The sequence below is a fragment of the Acomys minous genome (assembly GCF_964271855.1).
Source record: "Acomys minous genome assembly, chromosome: 4".
Taxonomy (NCBI): Eukaryota; Metazoa; Chordata; class Mammalia; order Rodentia; family Muridae; genus Acomys; species Acomys minous.
The window spans coordinates 93,791,313-93,798,540 of NC_140486.1; positions in this window are offsets into that span (position 1 = coordinate 93,791,313).

The following is a 7,228-nucleotide window of genomic DNA, read 5'->3' on the forward strand; positions in this document are numbered from 1 at the left end:
CACAGAGAATAAGGCGTTGTGAATGCATTCTATTTAGAGACTGCAACATCTTTCTGAGCCCAAGATTGGGGTATTAGACTTGTTTGGCTCTATGGTAACCACTCTGAATAATTACCATAATGGAAAGACTTTAGAATAGTTTGCATGAACTTCTAAGATCTATGTGCAAATTAATTATATAGCTTAATTATATTTACTAAAATGAAATGCAAACCTTACAATGTAGAACTGAAGATGCAGCTGTAGCAGCTTAGAGATGGAAGGTAGGAAGGGGAACAGGGAAAAAATCATCTTAGAAGGGGAACATTAAATATGTGAAATGAGGGAACTGGAGAGATGGCTCAGCAGTTAAGAGCACTGTCAGCTCTTCTGAGAGGTCCTGACTTCTCCCAATTCCCAGCAACAACATGGCGGCTCACAACCATCTATACAGGGTTCTGACACCCTCTTCTGGCACGCAGGTGTACATGCAGATAGATCACTCATATACATAAAAATACATAAATAAATCTTTTAAAAAACTTGTCCCTTAAAAAAAATACGTGGAAAACAAAGGTTAGGAAAATTCGAAGAAACATATGAAGAGGAGAAAGAGGAGTTAAAGAAAGGGTGTGGCAATTAACAGAACATACATGAGAGGAAAGTTGAAAAAGGCTACTGGGGGCAGAGGGATACAGGTAAGGACAGGAGGTAGGGAATGAAGAAGAGGAGCAAGAATATAGAACCAAGTTAAAAATAATGCCACAAGGAAATCTATGCTTGTATGCTAATTAAGATGTAGACATATCAGGTGGAGACAAGAGGATCAGAAGTTCAAGGCCACCCATGACTATGTAGGAAATTACAGGACAGCTTGAACTTTATGAGACTCAGTTTCAAAACTGTTCTAAAACATATTTAAAAGTAAGTTCAATGAAGTATGAAGGAGGAAAGATGAGCTCGTTTTTGAGAAGTATAAGGCGACAAATACACACCTGGGACAATAATGTTCTTACTAATGTGAGAAGGGACGAGGGATTGAGTGACCTGTCAGAGAAGAGGGAATGTGTGTTCACAGCACAAGTAAAATTTATGCTTTTGTGGTTCATAGCTATAGAGAAGAACTAAGCAATAATGTAAATAAAAACATAAAGTGTTTTCCAGTCTTCCCCACACCTTTTCAAGACTAGGATTTGTAAAATACTCCATTATATTATGTATTCCTTTGTAGTATGATTTAATTGTGGAGTCTTATTACATGGTAACAGTATGCAAATGTCTAAAGTAAGATGTTATTCTTTGGTGTTAATGAAATGTGTGTGGAAAAGATAAAGTTTTGATCATTCCAATATTTCTGCCTCGAAAATGAAAGAATGAGGATCGAAGACAGAGGAAGAGAAATTGTGGCAAGACCAGTTTGAGACATTAGGTAACCTTCAGATTCTAAGACAGCAATAATCACTGAAGGGAAGTCCGGCCTAGATTAGTTTTTCTAGAATGAGTTGCAAGTTAAGGTTGTTGAAGACAAGTAGATGGGTGAGGTCACCTAGGTATGTGAGGTCGTAGCTAAAAAGAGTAAGATCAGACACTCATTGGTTAAATAAACAGGAGAAAGTGATCCAAGAAGTGGAAGACAAGAGGAAAATAAAAATCCGTGGAAGGAACATTCATTCAAAAGTCTCTCTCCCTTTCTCTCTCTCCTGCCTCTATAACTTTCATACTCAAGAGAACTTTCTCATTGTCCATTTATTCCAAGGTAAAAGCTCATTATTCTGGAGCTACAAAGGAGAGAAAAATCTAATCTACAAGGACATCCTGTCTCATGTCCTCCATGTTTTCCATATCCTATATTTTATTTTATTTTTTGTGGGAGGGATGGTTTATTTGGACTCACATGTAGAGAGTGCAGTCCACTGTGAAACGGAAGTCACAGCAGCTATAATGTGATGTCTCTGGTTACAACACATCCAAGGGTGTGAAGCAAAGACAGATGATTTCCAATGCTCAGTGTACTTTCTCCTCTTCTTTTCTTTTTAATTTTATTTTTACATATACATTCATATTATTACACATATATACAATAGATTACCTATAGCAAAAAGAACCATGACACAATCAGAAATAATTCAAATGTTACATTCTTAGTATTTTGGCTATTTGTATTTGACAGCCTTGAAGAAGACATCTTTCCTATCTTGTTGCATCTAAATTTCTGAATGTAAATCAATCTCCATAACATAGTATCATTATCAACTTAAAGCAGCTATCTAGACCAAAAAATCTTAACTCCTAAACAACTAAGCTTCATTATAAAACTAAACTGCTTGGTCTTCAACTCCATCAGAGACTTGAGAAGGAATAAACTTTATTACCTGAGTATGCCAGGAGTACAGATTAGCAGCTTTCCAAATGAGATGATGACAGAGACAGTTTGTTACCTGTATAGTCAACTAAAACTCTACAATTTAAACCGGGTAGTTCACCAAGCCTTTACTTAGCATAAAGACTTGCATTCAGACGTGACTTGAAAGCATCCTTCTTATGGAAAATACTGCCTCTGGTCATGATGCTAAAATCCAGTTACCCTCATGGCAATCATCATCTACACACTCCTAGAGACTTCAGCAAACTCCTAGGAACATCTGTTCTCAAGGACTGTTTCTGTCTGAGCCCACTTTCTCTACCATGCCTGGATCTCTTAGGCATTCAATTTCACAACTAATTCATTTAATATTTTTTTTCACAATTCACTTTCCTTATAGCCCCTTTCTAGTCAGCTTGTTTCCATCATTAAGAAGTTTGCTTTTATAATTATGAAAAGGCATTGTTTAAAAAAGAAATGATGATCTTACATTGATTTACGTGAGCTTAAGTGGTAGTAGTTAATTTTATGTGGGGCAGGACATTTTCATATTCGTGGTTGAATGGTGCTTCTAGATTCCTTTAAGGTCATATTCAGAAGAAAACATCATTCATATCCTTAGAGTGAGAGCATCTGATGCCCCTTCCAAAGGAGTGGGGCACAACCTGATCTGCTGCAGATCTGAGTAGAAAAGAAAACCAGAGGAAGTGAGCTTGGGCTGCCTTACTGCTTGGCCGTGGACTCAGGTCCTCCTCTCCTCAGCTTTCCTATGTGTAGGACATTAGATGAACACTGAAGTCTACAGGAGCAACACCATTACTTCTTCAGATTTTAGGTACTTGAGTGACACCATTTACTCTCCTCAGTAGCCAGCTTGTAGAAGGCAAGAGAGTGAGGCAGCCTCTACCATTAAATGTAGGCTATCATCATCTGTCTGTCTATCTATCTATCTATCTATCTATCTATCTATCTATCATCTATCTATCTATATATCTATCTATCTATCTATCTATCTGTCATCTTCCATCCACTTAACCTTGTTCTACATGAACAGCCTGAGTTTACATGCTTTAAAAAATACAACACAGTGCTAGACTCTCTATGTTCCTTCTTTTGAAATATTTTTCAAAATAAACTACTTTTCCAGGTCACTGTCTTTATTTAATGTTACATCTCTAAAATTGTAGATGTGTTGACAGACTGAGTATCTGAAGGCCTCTAATTCAGGGAAGCTGAGGGTGTAATTGTTAGCATGAGAACCCATGAGAGGGGTGGGGCTGCTGAGAATCCAAGAGTTCAGATGTCAGTGAGCCTTGAAGGCCATAGACAGGAGGGAGGTGGTTCACCCCCAGCTCAAATGGAGATAGAAGGGAAAGCCTTTCTTTGCAGGATGCCCTCTTACACTGAAGACAGAGCTTCCTACTGAGTCCATGGCACTTCTAGTCCAGTCTGCCCTGTATTGCTCAACTGGTGCATTCCTAAGGAACACCTTAAAAGTCCTCCCAGATTTCTTTAATCCATCAAGTGAGCACTTGAAATCAGCCAACACTGGGATTACCTGAACTTCATGAGTATGGAAGTAAAAAGCAAATATAAAAACATCTCAACCAACTCACAAGGGCCAGAACAGAGCAACAGAAAGCTAGGAAGAAGTTAGTGGGCATCCAATGTAATAACAAAACAACCCTGCAGATAATAGATTCCCTCCTCCTTTCTACAGTCTTTGGGGGATACTAGGCAAACTAGGAGGAAGAAAAACTAGGAAGAAAAGTGTCTCTTTGCAGCCACTTCTAACACACTTTTCTTTATCTCTTTTGTCTTTCTTTAAATAAAAATCTTAATTATTCTCACTTTTATATTCAGGATAGGATCTCACTTTTTGTAAAAGCATGAGGGTATTTCATGAACTACAAATGGCCATGTCTGTTCTGTTACTATTGGGCATAACTGTTGAGTGCCAATTATAGTCAGATTTTCTTGGACAGCCAGCTCCCAATAATGACATGGAGACTTTTTATATTTATTATGAAAGCTTGGCCTTAGCTTAGGCTTCTTCCCAACTATCTCTTATCTAAAATTGCCCCATTTATACTAATCTACATTCTTCCACATGGCCCCTGGTAGCCCATTACCTCTCAATCTTAGTCCTGGCACTGTTTCTTCTCTTATCTCTCTGATGAACCTCTCACATTTGATTTTTCCCCCCAGAGTTTTTATCTCTGTCCAGAAGCCCCACCTTCTTTGCTTGCCTCAGTTATTGGCCATTCAGCCCTTTATCAAACCAATTAGAAGTAAAAGGCAGTAAAGCTGCTATTATAGGCATGGGCCTTGATGCCTTGCTCTTAGTAAACTGGCTTCTCTTAGTAAAGAAAAAGCAAAACAAAACAAAAACAGTACAATTCTACCAGACTTTTAAAGAAGAGCTAATATCAATACTCCTCAAACTATTCTATAAAAGAGGAACATAAGGAACATTAATCATCCTATGGGGGCACAGTCATCTTGATACCTAAACACACACAAAGACTAAACAAACAGAAATTCAGACCAACTTCCTTTATGAACATTGATGCAAAAACTACTCAATAAAATAACCCAAACAGAATGCAAGAACACATAAAAAAACATCATCATGTTCAAGTAGGCTTCATCCCAGAAATACAGGGGTGGTTCAATATATGACAATTCATCAAAGTAATCCTCCCTATAAACAAACTGAAAGAAAAAAACACATGATCATCTCATTAGATGCTGAAAAAGCCTTTGACAAAATCCAACAACCCTTCATGTTAAAAGTCTTATAAAAATCCAGGATACAAAACACAGGCCTAAAAATAATAAAGGCAATAACAGCCAGTCTATAGCCAACATCAAATTGAATGAAGAGAAACTTAAAGCAATTTCAGTAAATCAGTGACAAGACAAGACTGCCCTCTCTCTCCATGTCTCTTCCATATAGTACTTGAACTCCTATCTATAGCAATAAGACAACTAAAGGAGATCAAGCCAATATAAATTGGAAAAGAAGAAAGCAAAGTATTGCCACACACATGTGGTATGATAGTATACATAAATTACCCCGAAAATTCTACCAGAGAACTCTTACAGCTGATAGACACCTTCCGCAAAGTGGCTGGATAAAAAATTAGCTAAAACAAAACAAAACAAAACAAATCAGTAGCCCTTCTGTATACAAATGATAAACAGGCTAATAAAGAAATTAGGGAAACTACACCATTCTCAATAGACACAAATAATATAAAGTATCTTGTTGTAACTCTAACCAAGCAAGTGAAAGATCTGTGTGAAAAAAAAAAAACAACTTCAAGTCACTAAAGAAAGAAATTGGAGAAGATATCAGAAGACGGAAAGATCACTCATGCTCATGGATTGGTAGGATTAGTTAACATAATAAAAATGGCCATTTCACCAAAAGAAATCTACAGAATCAATGCAGTTCACATCAAAATATCAACATAATTCTTTACAGACCTTTAAATAACAATCCCAAAGTTCACATATAAAAGAAAAAACCTAGAATAGCTAAGACTACCGTACAATAAAAGAACTTCTGGAGGCACCATAATACCTGATTTCAAGCTGTATTTCAGAGCAATAGTAATAAAAATGGCACAGTACTGCCATAGAAGCAGACTGGTTGATCAATGGAATTTAATCAAAGACCCAGAAATAAACCATCACACCCACAGACACTTGATATTTTGACAAAGAAGCCAAAAAACATACAATGGAAAAAAGATAACATCTTCAACAAAAGCTGCTGACCTAAGTGTATGTCTGCGTGTAGAAGAATGCAAATGAATCCATATTTATTACCCTGCACAAAATTCAAGACCAAGCAGATTGAAGACTTTAGCCTTGGTGTCTTCATATCAGTAAAACCCAAACTAAGATAGTTAAGAACTATTTCTCAGAATATAATCAAGTTACAATGGCATATGTTATTGTATTAATTCTTTCAAATGTGTTCGCTAACAATATTTGTCTCATTGCCACTTTAATTTGCACTTGTTGAACACAGATTATTTACGGTAAGGCAAGGTCCTACCATCCAGGAAATGCACAAAAGCAGGTACAAAGGGCTTTTCCAGTCTTGAAGAATCAATCTTTGATGCCCTTGCAATGAAGTATGTTCTGAATTCAGGGGTATCAGTATTCTTTTTACTTAATGATCTTTACAGTACTGCGTCTGCAGTAGATTATTTTAAAGGATGAACAGTGTCTTCTGAACATTTCTATTATCATTAATGGTTATTTATTAGTGCAATACAGTAGTAAACAGCATGGGTTGGGTTGTGCAATGAGGCAGGCCTGCATTCAAATTTTATCTTTGGGACCTCATTTAAAAGATACCATTCCCTTCCAAGTCTTCCGCAGGTCCTCTTACCCACAGTTAGGACCAGCTCACACTGCGAGTTCTTTCCACCCACTTCATCTTTCTCTTTAGCATCTTCCTTGCAAGTTAACATCTGACATATTTTATGATCCACGGTCGGTCCCCAGACCCACTCAAGTGGCTAGCAGGAATTATGATCTCTTTTATTTATCACTCTCTTACTGCTTCATTGTGAAGTCCTGGCGTGCAGGAGCCATAGATCCTGTCTATGAATGGAATCCTGCTTCCTTCCCTCACTAGACATGTGCTCAGGAGAGTTACTGAAGTGCCCAGGCTTTAGTCACCACCGTTCAACACCGAGGGCACCGGTGCTCACTCTGACATCATTTGCACTCGGAATGACAGGAAATCATTCATGCATACCACTTTGCACAATCCTTGGTCCCATCCAGAACATATACTTCATTTGCTCGATACTGGTTTCTACCATCACAGCACCTAATAGTCCCAAACTAAAAAAAGAAGGCAAT